Genomic DNA, 18,137 nt, shown 5'->3' with positions numbered 1-18,137 from the left:
CATCCATCCATCCATCCATCCACTCATCCATCCATCCATCCATCCACTCACCCATCCATCCATCCATCCACTCACCCATCCATCCATCCATCCATCCACTCACCCATCCATCCATCCATCCATCCATCCATCCATCCATCCATCCATCCACTCACCCATCCATCCATCCATCCATCCATCCATCCATCCACTCACCCATCCATCCATCCATCCATCCATCCACTCACCCATCCATCCATCCACTCACCCATCCATCCATCCACTCACCCATCCATCCATCCATCCATCCATCCATCCATCCATCCATCCATCCATCCACTCACCCATCCATCCATCCATCCACTCACCCATCCATCCATCCATCCATCCATCCACTCACCCATCCACTCATCCATCCATCCATGCATCAATCCATCCATCCAGCGTTTGAATTTTACAATAAGGGAGTAAACTTTTTAAAAGAAGCCGTCAATCAGCTAGTTATCATAAAATAATTAATTCTGTTGAAATATAAGGATGGTATTATTGTAAAAACGTTTTACACAAAGAAATACATATCGAAAAATGTTTAAAATGATAACACCTACAAAAAACGAATATGCTAAAGATATCCTATTAAAAGCTGTTCGATGGAATAGATGTATCTAATCAAGAGCTGTCAGATCACTTAAAACTCCCACAATTTGGTCCCTGCATCCAGCCAGAGAAACTGAGGGATACTCATTTCTGTCTTTATTTACTGAGAATCACAGTTGCCTGATATGAAGTTTCTACCTGAGGTCTTCACAGCCATATGTAGGATGTTTTGTTACAAGTTCTGGAGAAGTGCTTAATTGTGGCGTCTTGAAATGTAGTTTGGATGCGCCGGACGGCATTAATAGGCCAAGTAATAATCTTCTGTTCTTTGCGAGCTGTCAATCTCACACTTAACAATTGTTGCTATGGCGACATGAAGAATTATCAGTGCAACTCCAGCTGGATATAAGATTGATCAGACTTCACAGATAACACAGGCAGATGGTCTCACAGTTTTCTGAAGTGCTGTACATACATGCCTGCTGATTCAAGATCTGCGACAACAAAGATCAATATCCAACGTGGACCATTTTTTTAGCACTTCTGTTCTCCTCTATCAAATGCAGACCAGAAATGTACATTACCTAGCTTCTCGACTGCCTGTACTGTACCAAACACTGTCATTCACATTTGATTATGCAATCCTAATAAGTGACTTCTTCAACTGGATTAGAAAAAAATGTGTCAGAATTCTCTGGCTCATATAGATGGATCTTACAAACACAAGCTGTGTGTTTAACATGTCTCAAAACCTTGAAATAATGGTTGCATTTTTATCTGTATGAAGATTTACCATGTGCGCTGTTAAAGAAACAATTAATGCAATAATGAAAATGCATTTGTTGCATTTGTTTTCTTCTGTAGAGCCCAGAAAGGTGATCTTGGCTGTTCTTAAAAGCAAATGAGGAGTGTCTGGATCCAAAAAAGCAGCATAAAAGTCTTCTGAAGCCATATGATTGCTTTGCTTTGACAAAAGACCACATTTTAGATATTCATGGAAAGCCTTAGCTTCCTATGAGAGAAGTATCTGAACACATCTTTTGAGTCATATCTTTTCAATGAATCGCTTTCATATGGAAAATAGTGGCCATATTCTTCAAAAACTCCCAATTTGTGTTCAGAAGAACGAAAGGTTTGTACTGTTGCAACATGGCAGTGAGTGAATGATGACAGAAACAAGTAATCATGGAAGAAAAACACTCATAAATCAGCTGGGGCCACATGTAGAATTTCTATTCTGTCTCCCAAAAAGCTAATGTTGGAAATATTGTCAACTCACCTGTTTTCCAGATGTACTGGCTTCTTTTTGGTGCCTCTGCCCCCAGTGGAAGGGACATTAGTGCTACATAAAGGAGGGAACCCCACAGGGAGAAGACAAAGGTAATCTCTCCCTTCAGAAATGCCATCTTTTGTCAGCCTGTTAGTATCTAACCTGCAAAGAAATATACACAATAGCTAGTTAGTTAGTTCTAGAAATTTAAGACTTACACTTCACTGGTCAAAGTCTGTACATTTTGGTTTCTAGACCCTCCTTCAATCTAATGAGAATTCATCCATTAAGCTAAGTGCTAGACTAGGCTAGGCTTAAGCTAGGGGGTGGGGAAAAGTTTATATTGCAATAAGAGTCATTTTATTTCTCTAAATCACAATGTAGTTATTTTTTGTTAGCAATTTTGATACCATAGAAATATCATAGATCAAACTCAAGCTAAATGAGGACAAGTAATTAGTCAGTGGTTAATTAAGACTATTGTAACCAATTGACAAAAAACTGCAGCAGAACAAATATGTAAGAAATGCTACATATATTGCATAAAGTAATAAATTTAATTTAATTTAATTAAAAATCGATTAAATCAAATCAAATGTATAACGGATATAAATGTATATTAAGAGCAGCTTGGATCCAATATTCTGTGACGTGTGTTTCCAGTCTCCCTGTTTGCTTAAGACCTAAAATGACTGTGTTTAGAAAGATACTTGACACATACAAGTGTGTGTATTTAACCGTTCAATTCCTATACAGTGGCAAAAATAACCCCCCGTGGTCTTTGAGCACTGTCTTCACATACACACACTTCTCTGACAAAGCTTAGAAACGGTCCCTCTCCGACGGTGGGTGCATGTAGCGAAACGACTTCTTTTTCACTGCTGATTGCATTTCAGTCGCTTAAAAAAACCTTGTTTTTACACTGCAGTGCTTAAAATGTGCGCAAATGCTAAGATTACCTGACAACATAGCAACATCTCTACCAGTTTCAGTCTCTACCACAAATTTCTACTATTTAATCGCTGACCCCTACACCAAGCACACCAAATTGTACTGATCCTACAGTTAAGGACCTTTCACGTCTATTCATTATATATATTTTTATAATTTCCTAACAAGTGTAATCAGAAATATCGAAATCATATTATAATCTCACAGAAGTATTTTGTTCAACCAGCATTTTAAGTTGTTTAAAACTGTTTTAATGTCTCTTTGTTTTGATGCTTTCATTTTAAACACGTTATTGTAAGTGTCTTTAATAATTGAGCATCGTCTACGTTGGGTCCATTGCTACGGTTTGCAAAGTTTTTATGATTTTAAGTCAAATTTGAGGTTAAATTGATCAAGAACTGTCAAAATGTGTCAAAATGGTGAAATATTATACAATATTATATACAAAATGTCAGTGCTTATTATGCACAGTACTAATTAACTTCCAGCCACAGATCCAGATGTGTTTCGGTACCTAGACGTTAGTTTAAAATCTCTGTCTGAAAGTTTTAGCACAATAAATCAAAAAAGTGAGAAGAAGTATACGCCCCTGGAGACAGTGAACACATTTACACGAAAAAGCTAAACCTGTGAAATCCTTACTCCAGATTCTGTTTCGCTCCCTCTTTGTCTTGTTTTATTCGTCTGTCTCTAAGGCACACATAAACACTTTCCTAAAGGGGAAAAAATATCCATGCAGGCTCTTGAAGGAATTGATTGGCGCTCGTTAGAGCTGACTGGATGAAGCGTGCGCTCTGTTCGAGGAGAACATTTAAAGAGATGAACAGGACACTCGGTGCTTTGCTGCACAAAGAACCGTGGCTGATTCCACTCAGCTAAATTACGTCTGCCACATTCCCGCCATGTCAAACTCCAAGTATTTAGCAGAAAGAAGAAAAGGCTGGAGAGAGAGAAGAGGTGGGAAATAGAGAACAGACAGGAGGTGATGAAAAGCTGAGAGATAAAGACGAAATATTGTATAGTGACAGAGAGAGAGAAAAAAACTCTTAAAGACGCCAGGCTGTAAGGATTCACTAAATAATTGTAGATCTGAACTGGAACATCTGTTTCAGACAAACAGTAGTCAATTAACCTCTGAGAAGGATGAGGAGGAGGTCCTTAACTCAGTCAAACCACTCCAAATGCACCTAAAAAGGTGTGTGTTTCTGTTTGTGTGTTCACTGCTCCATTGACATCAAATATGATTTGGAATAGAACAGGGTTATGAGGCATATGGTTCAGTACTGAATCTTATGAAAAAGTCAACTCAAAAGAAAGCTAATATTTTTCAGTTTATTGATTCATCTATATGTACGATTCAGAATAAGAATAATGAGAAGAATGCTCTTATTTAGCAAGGATGCTGGGTCACATTTAATTTACATAATTATTTGCCTTAATAAATTGTAATAGTCAGGTAGTTGCTAATAAGAAACTAGTTAACAGTGAGAGTCAGTCCTATACTAAAGTATTAACGGATGCTTTAAATTAATCAAAAGTAACAGTAAAATGTTACAAAAAGACTGATATATATTTTTAAATGCTGCCCAATACTTTCTAATAATGAAAAAATACAATGTATCACGTTTCCACAAAATGTTAAACTATGCTAATAAGAAGGAATGTTTCTTGATCATCAAAATTAAAAAATATGGTTTCTGACTGAAGTATGCTGAAATGATTATTATAGTTCTGAGGTACGGATTCTTTGATGATCATAGATTAAATAATTTGTCGACTGGCTATAATGGTCTGCAAACAGCTCTTATTTCTGCTTCCAATAGTCTCCATTCATTAGCTACTCAGCTCTGTAACTTCCCATTCTATTTCCTGATGTTTCTGAGAGATAATTCCTCCTTTTTCTCCACATCTGTCTCTTCCTTTCGCCACAATCCCTGCCCCAATTTCCATCCAAAAATGTAAATCACGCTCCTTCCACAGTACTACAACGCTGACTGGATCCGCATCAAATGTTTGGTTAGCTGATTCGGCTCTGTCACACAGTTTGAAAAGCCTGTCACAACTGAAGTGAGCTTCGAGACACAGTTCTCCGCTCGCGCTCCTCCAAGTGCTGTTATCTCAAAATTCCCCGCTCGTTTCATCGTGGGACTGTAGATTGACGCCTAGCATTAAACATGTCTGTTAGCGCTGACCGAGACCGGAGAGTAATTACAAAGCTAATCAGTTCCGACAGGACTCCATTCACTCACACATGTGCAGACTCCGATGCATCCGCACACACACGAAGTAGAAATAGCACCTACAAATGACCGCCTGATTACAACACTCATTTTTCAAGAAGGCCGGATTGATTCGAGGAATTATGGGACTCGAGAATTCGCTGGAAAGTTTAATTAAATAGTTTGTTTGGCTGATTAAACGGGCGATCCTTTTCATTAAGCCTCAAATCTTCTGCTCTGTTTTTGAGGGTCGAGGGGTTGTAGAATGATGAACAAATTTGTCTTTAATCTTTAACACACAGGCATCATTAGACCTGCAGGAAACTCACGAACACCCCCTTCCTAAGACGTCTATTCGAGGCAATCTGTTTCAAAGTAAGCCGCTTACTGCACACACATGCATTTAGAAGGCAATAACACGCGCATTCATTTCCACAGCGATTTTCAGGTGGGTTTGCAGGACGCCTCACCACTTGAAATCACTTTTCACCCACTAGAAGTGCAATGACATTTTCATAATACCAGCCTTGGAAGAGCTTCTCATTTAAAACATTTAACTCCTGCGCAAGTAAAATTCACCCTTCCTTCGTAGAATCTCCCACGCTTGAGGTTTAGAGTTGACTCAAATTTTCACGCTTCTGCTGAGGAGGAATTCGGATATCCAAGCTAAATGCCAACAAGACTCACCTTTGTTTAACCTTTGTTTCCAGCGATATTGTAGTAATTAACCTAGAGAGACGGTTAGAGCTAATCTTATGCTATTACAGCGGCTGCTCTCGCAGATGCTGCCTCTGTTTGAATCGGAGATCTTGTTTTTTTCTATCAGAATAATTAATGTGCAAATGTATAGAGAGAGCAACTTCAAAGAGATCCACAAGCACTTACAGGTGACGGTCATTTGGCATAACAATGCCCTTTACACGATGCAAACATATCGATTATGCATCGAAATTAATTGTGTAGCAACATGGTTAATGATGCTAGGTTTAACTGGCCACATTGAGATACTCTGTTCCTATGGTATATTAAAATGTGAAATACTGTAATATTTTTTACAATTCAAAATTTCAGTTGTATGTTTAGAATTTAATTTATTCTTATGACGATAAAACTGAATTGTTTTTGTTGTCTTTTTCATAAATGGAAAGTAAAAACACAATTTAAAATGTATAAAGTACATAAGTATTAATTACATATTATATTAAAAACTAATTATTGACTCTTAAGATTTGAATTTGGTGTAAATAAAAATGCCTTTCAATACATATAATACATTAAACTATTACAATTATTATAATAAAACATTACAAATCATAATAAATAAAATTACTTTGATTTCTTTTTTTATAATTATTCTATTACTTTTATCATTATTATCATTTGTATTTTTTTTTTTTTTTTCTGGGGAAAAACTGCATAATATACATTTTCTCCTGCAGAACGTGTGTCTAGAGCGGGATAGTGAGGACAGCAAAATTCCTGTTGTCTTTAATTAGTGTTCACATACAAGACAGAAATCCAAGAATCAATAGCGTCAGCTACATTAGGTAATTACTTTAGAGTCAATGTGAATCCACATGTCACTGAATATGTACATTTTCTCTCTTTCACTTGATATGGTGCTTCTGTATGCGTGTTCTTAATTGTAAAGCACCAGTTTCCATGTTTTATCTCATAAAAAGTGGCATGAGTCATAACTGTGAGATCAGGTAACAGGGCTCGACAACTTATTGTATGCAGTGCTCAGTGACAAACTGACCTTCCCTGCTGCTGAGTCAATTACAGTTCAATTAGGGACACAGACTCCTGCTGTGGCCCTGAGCTCTGCAGCAGGAAGCATATGGCAGCTATATACGGCCAAACCAGCTCTGGCTCAGCAGGAAACTGTCGCACATACACTTATGAATCCAAGTGGAAATGAAAGAATCAATAAAAACGTAGTGTCTATAGGGTTCAAATGAGAGCTGTGCGTGTAGCTGCTGGATTGAACATCTGTTCTTGTAATTTCCTTGGTGGCTGGAGACAGCTCTTAAATAGGATGAGGTGTAGACCTTTAATTGGTAAAGTGTATGGAAAATGGAGTGAGCGCAATTACAGATATGTCCAGGGGCTCTGAAATTGGCTTTCAGGCTTCAACCACAGTCCGCTTCGTGTATGAACGTTCAGGGTCTTCAATTTGCATTCACTAGGCACCAAATGCAAGTAAAATGAGTCATTTTATGTTAACAGGAACGGAAATATAATATATGGTTTATTTTAAAATTGATTAATTGATTTTCTGAAGCTGATGAAATGGATATGAAATGGACAATTATGTCTAACATAACATCTTCTATTTCTATATTTCTATTTCAAATAGCAAAACATTAGCAATAACATTATTATTGTCAGCATTATTGTTGTTGACATAAATAAATATATATATATATATATATATATATATATATATATATATATATATATATATATATATATATATATAATCATCTTTATAATTTATAATTTATTATTATTATTAAGTATTAAATGAAGTACCTGACTGCTTTAAGACCAAAAAAAGAAGGTAGAATCTGTCTGCTGGTTGCACTATAAACAAACACTGATTAAACCACCAACATGAAAAAATATGAGGAACAAAAATCAAATGTCAGATATAGTTTCAGTAGAGATCTCATATATAATGCTGTGAGTCACACGCTGACATGCACTGGGGAAAACATTGGAATAATTGCATTGCCTAAGGGATGAAAATATAGCTTTAATATTAAAATACAAAATAAAATACAATTCTTGTGGCCAGTAAGAAAGATTTATGGTCATTAAATTTATTCTCCTTTGGCCAGGGTGTGCAAAAATCTAATATGGGTCCTTTGTGCGTAGTACATCAAAAAAAATAAAGGATCTATGCTGAGAGAAAAGAGAACTGCCATGTTGAGGAGCTCTCAGTGACAGCATCCGTCATTCAATAACTCAACATCTGACAAACAGTAAAGACTTACAGCAGTAAAACTGAAGACGCAGAGATAGAGAGTCTATTAGTCTTTGAGCTAATTTTTCACACAGATTGAAATACTGTTGTTTTCATGTGTGCCACACTAATGAGAGTTTCTGCATAAAAACAGTGCGGAAGTGGGTTTCAAAGTGTTTCACTTAAAGCAAACTCAACATGTTTTTTTTGAGTTGTCTTTGATTGTCTTTTCTTTCATCTGTTCTTCATAGTCCCATTGTGATTCTTAGCCGTGAGGCCTGGAAAGCTGGGCTCAGGATCTATGAGAGCTGGAGTCGCTGCCTCAACTTTCATTTGAAACAACAGAGAGAAATGCTCAGACAAATGTCAACGCTTTAACCTTGTTTTTTATAAAGCTTTCTTGTTTTATCTGCTAACGCTGTGGGTTTATGAAAGATTAGACATTGAGCTACCTCTGATACACCGGGAAACGGTCCTTCAGACATAGCGATATGTATAGAAAATGCAATTAAATGAAACAAAAATCCAAATGTTTTGATGAACTAATATGTGTTACTTCACATTGACATGCATCGAAAGTTGTCCAGTAGCTATTTTGCTTCGAGAAAAGTCCTGGCAGTGATGCTTTGAAGGGCCGACAGAATCAGGTGCTGTCAGTGCTTTGATGCCTCTGTATCATCACCGCAGGATCATCTCTAAAGTTCTCAGACTCTAGCACAACTTCACAATTTTCGTGAAAGTCCTGGACTGCTGCATTGGACGCCCACAGCAGTATTTTTTGAGATCAAAACAGCAGAATGCTGCTGTCTAGTATTCAGTTAGAATGATAGAGAAAAGACAACTTTAGAGTAGGACAGAGGAAAACTTCTGGATGTGTATGTTCCATGCTACTGTAGATGTCAACATCAATTGAATGACACTAGGTTAGGCATTTCTTAAAGGCAGTTCTTAGATAAACTGTCACAAAAAAATAAAAATAATGTGAAAAAATTAGGAACGATAAAATTAGAACAACAGCTCCATCCGTTAAACAATTTATCGCAATTAATTGCATTGAAAATAAAAGTTTTTGTTTACATATAATATATGAATGTGTATATTTATTATGTATATGTGAATACAAACACATGCACGCACACACACACATCACATATATAACACATATATTTAAAAATATATGTTTCTATATTAAATATATTTATTTATAATATAAAATATACTAATATAAAATTCTTATACTATGCAAACGATTAATCACAATTATTGTGAAATCAATTGAAGCAACAAAAAAAAAAATTAAACATACTCACTCTATGCCTCTTCAGGTGTCTACTGTCAAATCATTCCCACTCTGCAATTTATTTTGCACAGCAGATGCTGAGATCTTTCTCATATGATGCCTGATACCAGAAACACTTTAAGTGTGCAGCAAATCAAATCAGTGATGAAATAAACAAAGAAACTGGAGCAGCACAAATTATGGGCTTCGGTCCCCTGACTGCACTTGGGATAACTTATCTTAATAGCAAACATGGATTTATTGTTTAACACATCTGTCATACTTTCTCACGTAAAGCTTGTACCTGTAATGAAAGTGACGATGCATTCAAAATATGTTTTATTCTTCAATCAGTAACTGGGTTCCCTGAGAATCAAATCGCCAACCAGTGCTAGCAAATCACTATGAATTCATTACCTTTTTCTTCACTGTTTTGTACTTTGTCAGACATTTTTTTGTAACTGCAGTAATGAAGAAATATAATTATTCCCAGAAAGTGGGCAACTTTTTATTGCTTTTCTCCTTCATAATCATTTAGAGTCTTTCCTCGTATATGTGAAATGTAATCTACTCACTGTAGTGCCCTATGATTTCCAGAATCCATGCAGCCATAAAAACGTTCAATAGAGAATGTTACATAATGTAACAGAATTTAGATGGATACATCAACATTAGGTCAGTTCTCTTAAATAAAAACAGAATATGAACACATGTAAATGATCATTAAAGTGTAAAATATCTAACCGGTCATTTCAGTGAAATGATGTTAATTGTACGGTTTTTAGAAGTAAATAGAACAAATCAACGTATAGTTTACAGTCAAAAACTGTAACCTGATATCCTTTGCGTGACACTACACATTTTAAAGTACATTTTGTGTGTTTTCAATCATTTTTGTTATCAGTTATGTAAATTTCAGCTTTAAAATCTGTTGTTTAATGAACGTATAATGCATTATTTAAATGTATTAAATATTTAAATATATATTTTAAATAAAAAAAGAATTTAAGAAGGAATAAAACATATTTTAAAGGGGCCTTAAAATGAATTTCGTTTAATATTGTAAGTTTCGGACAATTAAACGAAGCGCTTTGTTAATGCAAAATGTTCTAATTTAGAAAATTTGAACGAAGAAAAATAGGATACCAAAAAGATTTAAATGGAAAAACTGAATTCGGAATAAATAAAACAGATTTTATAGGGCCTTTCAACTAGCTCTGACGACCTTACTGCTGCTAAAATGCTTTGTTCCATAGTATCAGTGAAGCCTGTTTTTGAATAAGTGCAATTTCAGTCATTTATGTGAGCTGCCAAAGCCGGAAGACCACCATCATTTTGCCTTGCAAAACAAACATGTTTACTTGATTTTGTGTGGTTAGAGCTTATGTTCTGATGTTTTGTTCAATGATCAGGCTTTGGTGCAAATCTACAGAAGGCTTGCATGTATTGAGTGCTTTGTGTATCGAAGGGTATAATCTTAGTTGCATGGGTCATGTTTTTGGCTGCTGGCACTTTACAGAGGTCTTTGACTGTTTGGATTATTTAGAGCATATCTATCTGACCGCAGTGACCACTTTCTGGCTCTGTTTAGTGAGATGTTGAGGGTGACCCAACGGTATTAATTATTCAATCATTGGCTTTTTATAATTAAACTGGAAAAGCAGTCTGCATTGGGTTGGAGTAGTTTTCATGTGAATCTGTGTGTGTATGAGCGTATGCTTTGGTTTACACTGATCCCCTGCAGGCTGAGCGCCGTGAATGAGGTTAATTAGCAGATTTAAAGATATGATACAGACAGACGCGCGCTGAATAGCAATAAGCGCCCAGCACTCGCATGTTTGGATTGATTTCCCCGTGGAGAGGGAAACAACGACAGTCGTACTTTCGCTTCACAAACATGCATGCACACTTTAGTCTGTTTTATACAGCCATTTCAAGTGGGAGTTTACTTTCCTTTCCACCTTTAAAACTTCACCTGACTCTCCTTTTCCAAACTAAATCAATGCTTTTCCCAGCGGAGAACCGTGAGAGCTGAGAAATGTTGCTGAAATATAACGTTAATTATAATTATATCCATTAATTATTGAACGGAATAAACCAAGCGTATGGCCAGAGGTGTTCACAACATGGCAACACACTTGACATTAAATACAACAGCGCCACTGAAATCGCTTGACAATAACAGCATAAACGCTCCCTGAGTTTAAAAATAAACTCATTTACTTTCAGCTGTTAAAAGACCAGTTTGCATTCGTAAAGTGGTGTGCCTGACCCTTTTTTAAAAGCAGCAACATAATTAACCCAGCAAAACCTTGATTACTATGCCCACTCCTCTCCCCAACTACTGTACCCATTCATAAATTATGAAAATAATAGCATTAATTATGAATCACACAATGGCCACATCACACCGGTCCACAGCACACACTGCTTCAATCTTTTGTCACTAATGTGCACTTGTAACAACGGGAATCGCATGTTCACTGCACACATGCACACCGCATTCGCCTCCCGATGGATCTGGAACAAAGCACCGATGGGCCCATTCCAAATTCGCATGACCTCGGAGCCACTAAAATGGACGCACAAATATTTTATGGCTCTATAGATGGATACACACGCAAATCCATCACAACATAGATCTGTCAAAGTGACAGCGAGATTCCAGCCGGTTGTGAACAGGAAGAGCGGAGGGAAAACAGAAGGACAGACATGGAGATAATGTTAAAGAGGACAAAAAATCTGCAATAAGACATGAAGAAAGAACGTTTTACACACACAAAAGATGGGCAGCCAGTTAGATAGTTAGTCAGATTGGAGGATAGTTTGATGGATGGAGGGATAGACAGATAGACAGACACTGACAGATAGATAGATAGATAGATAGATAGATAGATAGATAGATAGAGATAGATAGATAGATAGATAGATAGATAGATAGATGATAGATGATAATGACAGATTGATAGGCAAACAGAAGGACAGATAGATAGATAGATAGATAGATAGACAGGCAGACAGACAGGTGGACAGATGGATGGACTGATGGATGGAAAGCAAGTGATAAGAAATTAGTTTGAAAAAGATGACACTGAAAATTTGGGCCATTAGAAGCCCATCTGTGAAGACCACAGGTAAGCCTTCGCTGCTTTAACCTTAGTGGAATTTCAATTGAAAAGCAGGGCAGAAAAAGACAGCAGCCATATGTCTCATGCTCAGATGAGTTCTCTCACAATTCAGGGTGAAGTCACGGGTAGACAGATACACAAACTCTGAAACCAAAACACCTGCTTTTCACTTTTATTTAAAACTTAAACAACATGAGGAGATGTGTGAATTGCTATCAAGGTCACTTTACCTACATAGATAAATGTCTTCAGACGTGTATAGAAACATCTGTTTATCTCAGCCTGTTGTTTTGTTACCTTCTAGTGGAGTCTCAAAGGAGGGACGTTTTATCGCTCACTAAATTAGTCTATTGACTGACTGATGAGAAACTTTCTGACTGCTTAAAAAAACTGAAACTGACATTCATAGTATTAATAAAGCACAAAGATCGGGTATTGGCTCCGCTTTTGTTCACACAGAGCTCGCTCTGGGACCGAACCCGCAATGTTACTTCATGTCCCCAACCCTGTTTATGTTCACACAGAAGGCACTTTGGAAATTTTAAAGTACCAACGTGTCGAATAAATTTGCAAAAAATAAAATCTTAAATTAAAAATTCCCGCCAGCAAAATCAAAGCTTTATAGACAATCTGCGTGCTATGCTGGGCGCCGCGCCATTTTAAGAGAGAGTCACCTCTGCTGATTGGTCTGAATGCTGATGATCGAAAATACTTTCGCAATTCTCATGCAGCATGAAAGACAAACTATGACGCCATTTTCTCACAATTATGACAAATCAAAATCCTGCCCTGAACTCGATAGAAGGAGAGTCATAGCAATCCTTTCAAAATGGCGGATAAACAAAGCAGTTTCCCAGAACTCTACGTGGCATGACGTCAGCTTCAATGTTGGCATGTCTAAAATTGTACAGAGATCAAAATTAAGGGAAAAAATGACATAAAACTATAATTAATGATGACGATGTTATACAAATATTACTTTATCAATTTACTTTATTTCACATTTCTTCAGGATAAACTTATTATGAACTTATTGTCTGATAGCATACAGTCAATATAATAATTTTTTTATAAAACAATAAAAGATATAATGTAATCTTTCTGATAATCCCGGTATGGTCACACCGTTTGTTTTGTTGCAATAAACTTGGCGTGCCACGAGAAAAATATATCGCTCCCTCAACGTAACGAATCGTAGCTACGATACAAAACTAAGTGAACCAAAGATGTCCCTCTCCCGGTCACCGTGAGATTTCCACTGACGCTCTAAAAACAGTTCTATATTATTTTCTGTGATGTCTGGCAATCACTCAAATAAACATAATGTCGGAAAGCACAACGGAATAACAGTGAAATTTAGCAACAAATGTCTTTTAGATTTATTCACACAGATTTACCATTTCATAACATCTACAAAAATATATTTTTACAGGTGAGTTTTCAAGAAATCTCATCAAACGCTTCAGATTCAGCCGAAAGTCAGATATCTCCACACAAGCTTCCAAGACCATAGCCACGCAGCCAACGCAATATCGTGAATTTACTACAGCATATGACATTGGCGGCATTCCATTTGTGTCTCCTAAAGTATTTTAAAACACCTACCACCAAGATGATACTTCGCGAACAATAAATGAAGCTAAAAGAGACTTTTACAGTTAAGCAGATTATGGATTATCAATCTAACATGCCACGCTGCCTAAACATGCACAGCATCTTTTACTTCTCTCTCGCACGCAGTCTTACCTGTCTGTCCTCCAGCGTCCTGTGAGTTCTCCAGTCTGTGAGATGATGTGAGAGGCAAGTGATAAAGGAGGAGGACAGGGAGGTGAAAGAGAAAGATGACAGAAAGCAGATGGAGAAAAAGTGTCAAATAATGAGGAGAGAGAAAAGCCGGAGAATGACTGATTAATGCGCTGTGAAAGACAGATAGAGAATATTATCCCAGTGGGCAGCCCTTGCTGAAGATAAAGTGACAGAGAGACAGAGAGCTGGGATTGTGTGTGGTGTACGGACACTGGCAGCACTAGCTATCTCTCTCTCGCTCACTCGCTCTCTCTCTTTCTCTCACTCTGCCAACACTCAACTCCCCTCCACCCCTTCCTCTATCTCATTGTCAAATAATGGATCGGCATTCAAAGCATATCAGACCAGGCTAAAGAGTTTAACACTACGATAATCTCATACATATTATCAGATCGCAAGCGCTTCTTGTCTGAATTCGTGACAGGAGATTTGGAGATTTCATGCATCGTTAGTGGTGCCTTCTATGTCAAGCTTTAATGATCGTAGTTTAGGGTTGGGAGTATTTAGGTGTATTAACCTTATAGACCTCTTTGCAATGATTCAACCACAAAACCGAAGGTCGCCTAATCGCTTGGTTAGCAATCTTATGATTTTCACCTGGTGGATGATTAAACGGGTTTAAAAATCCTGCAGGATTGTATTTAGAGACCAGAACGTCATAAAGACTTTCTAACCACTCGCTTATCGAGGAGCGATGGGAGATTTCAAACTTTGTGAATCTCTACTTTCCAACCTTAAAGAGCTGGGTCCAGCATAGACATTAAGGAAAGACCAGACTGATGTTGCTTTTTCTGTTGATCTGACAAATGTTTTATTTATTTATTTTTATTCGGTCTGCCTCAGAAGCCCATAGCAGCATTTATCGATGTAAAAACGATTGAGATGGCCAATCAAATCGAAAAAGGTAGGCTTATGTTAAATGGCCAATATTAATCTCCATCGATGCTGTTTTGAACTGATTGTCATTAAGGCATGAATCATTTTCATCGCTTGACCTTTTTATTTCCTAAAAAGAGCAAGTGTTTCTATGCAGATCGCTGTGAATATCCGAGAGGGGTTTCCATACTTTACACATGAAGGGTCTAAAAATAGAACTCTAAAGACATGAATATAGTGTGCGTGGATACTCATCAGGTTTCCGGCAGGACGGGAGATGAATGCGCGGTGAATGGCTCACTTCTCAGTGACGCTTAGAAATCTACATTCATCGAAAGAGATGAAGAGTAATCTATGAATAGTTTGTCCTTCATCCGCACTTCCCTGAGACGCTCAGATGCGCAGAGCCACATGTAGAAAACACCGCACACAGCGTTTTCATGCTTCATATCACATGTTTATGAGCTGTGTTGTTCACATGGCAACAAGAACCACTCTCTGAAATACCATTGCACTGAAAAGTTTTGATGAATCTATCTATCTATCTGGATGTTCAGCCACTGTAGGTGTAAATATTTGTTCTGGCGGTGATTCACTTTGATTATGTGATTATCATCACAAATTATGCGGTGATTCATTGCTTAGTTCAGTTTTAATTGTACATTTTGGTATGATTCATATTTGTTTCAAAAATGCTGCTAACACAAATGTAGCTTCAAGGAGCAAATTACACCATGAAATGAAATATTAACTCAAACAATGCAGCTGAATTTGCTTTTACATGGCCAAAATGTTATTTTTATTTTGCATATATAATAATTATCGATCATGTTTTGGATGTGAAATCAATACCTAATATCCTACATTACATGCTCTTATAACTGATTTTTAAATTCTGAATGCATCAAAGTTCTTTTTGCTGTGTCAGATATATATTTACACCCCAGAGTTGATTTTAAAAAAAAAAACACTTATAAAGAGATGTTGATTCATATCTATGTTCTTCCTCTGCCACGTGAAGCGTGAAGAAGCCCATCTTTGGGAGCTCATCACGCACATGCACAAACACAGTCGCTTATTTAGTTCAAATCTCAGAAGGCAAAAGGAAAACTTGACGAGGACTGACATACGCCACGAAAGCGACTAAAAGTTCCACTTCATGAATGATCGTCCCTCTCAACACTCCTCTAAAGCGGTGATGACCTTAAGACTAACAGCGCGTTATCAGGCCTGCTGCTGATTATACTATCTTTACGTAACTCTGAATGTTCATCAGGGAATATTGCATTTCTCTTCCCCAGAACTTCAGATGGACCTTTGCGCATCCATCTGTATCCATGACGACGATACCTAGAGGTGATGACATCAGACTAAAGGGCAAAACCCAGAGGCCAAAAAAATGATAATATATAAATGAGAGATTTGAAATCTGGTAACGGCTTTTACAAGATTATAGCTTAGAAACCATTACAGAAAGATTAGACACGGCTGCTGCTCTTTATAAGGGCACATTAATAACAGGGACTCTCTCTCTCTGTAGTCTGTAGCCTATCAGCTGCTGTTTCTGTTTAACAACTTGACTGACAGTTGTTGAAAATGCAAATGATGGCAATGTTTTTGGATTGCTTACAAAGCATCTCATTCAAAAATCACGTTAAATGGACGTAAATTATAGGTATAACAGGCAAAAGATTTGGGTTTGTGCGGTGTAAATGACAGCCTGCATAAATTCCCATTAATAATAATAATTGCTTTATACATTACAGTCACCGTTGTTGTTGTTATCAAAGCACATCCGCAAGCACACAATATGATTAGCAATGCTAAAATTAATTGATAGCCTACTTTCGCGCATTGTTACAGTACAGCATATACGTAGAGAAACACTGCAATCTTATTTACTTTGCATGTTTCGTTTTATTTCGACACAGGTGTCACTGGCGGAACCACAGAAGCAAGATCTTTTGCCTTCATTTTTGCAACAGCGCACTCGTGTGGTGGATATGCAACAAAGCTCGCAACATAGTTTCAAAACGCATACTTTCACAATGTATGCAGTGCGCATTTAACAGAATAATACTGTTTTTCGATTAAAGCGAGACGAAAGACGTTTACAGACGCGTAGGCTGAGGATTTTAACTCTAAATGAGCGTATCTGCGCTGTCGCGAATCAATGCCATATAAGTCTATATTTGATAGAAGTGAGTAAAACAGTGCTAACGTCAGAGGAAGCGTGTAGCTCGTTTCTACTGTGGATTCTAGCCTGTCCACTCTGTTCCGCCTCTTTCTCACTACTGTTCCGTATTAACTTAAAACAACCACAAGAGGGGAAGGCACATTAATCAGTGCTTACCAATGTTATAATATTAATGTAGATTTGTAGTGAATATACATTAAACGTATGTTTTTAGAGAGGTTCTGTGCTTTGTACAAAGTTTTAAAAGAACTATGGCTGAGTGTATAATATTTGATTACTAAGCTTACTTACTATTTGTGATATTTACATTTAACTATACTATAAAAAGTATATATATATATATATATATATATATATATATATATATATATATATATATATATATATATATATATATTTTACATGCATTTATATTCAATTTATACGATATGTAAATCTATATGTACTTTTTATAAACATATTTTTTCTTATATACATGCATGGGTGTGCATTTATATGTACATAATAAATATATACAGTACACACACAAATCTACTATGTGAACAAAAACTTTTATATCGAAAGCGATTAATCGTGATGAATCGTTTGAAAGCACTATATTCTATTATATTACACAAAATAAAGCCTCGAAGTTCTGCATGGTTGTGGAGCTTGATACATGTAACCAATCAGAAGTCCAGCGGAGCAGCACGTGACCTTACCCGCTGAGCGAGCAGAGTGTACGGTCTGTTTTTCCACAACATCTTTGTCTCAGAGAGAACGGGAAAAAGTGAAAAAGCAAAATAGATCCAGCTGGGCGTCTTATGTTGTCGAATAAAATCTGAATCGTCTTTCAAGAAACGGTGTGCTGAAGGGGATGCTGGGGTG

General features: G+C 36.9%; 1 pseudogene; it reads right to left on the bottom strand.

Annotated features, from left to right (window-relative positions):
- Nucleotides 1–14,271, bottom strand: part of LOC122353609 — a 52,289-nt pseudogene extending 38,018 nt beyond the window's left edge.
- Between the last annotated feature and the right edge of the window lie 3,866 nt (nucleotides 14,272–18,137).

The sequence above is a fragment of the Puntigrus tetrazona genome, chromosome 11 (assembly GCF_018831695.1).
Source record: "Puntigrus tetrazona isolate hp1 chromosome 11, ASM1883169v1, whole genome shotgun sequence".
Classification (NCBI taxonomy): Eukaryota; Metazoa; Chordata; class Actinopteri; order Cypriniformes; family Cyprinidae; genus Puntigrus; species Puntigrus tetrazona.
Note: the sequence above shows the minus strand (reverse complement) of the source record. Positions and strands in the feature narration are given on the sequence as shown.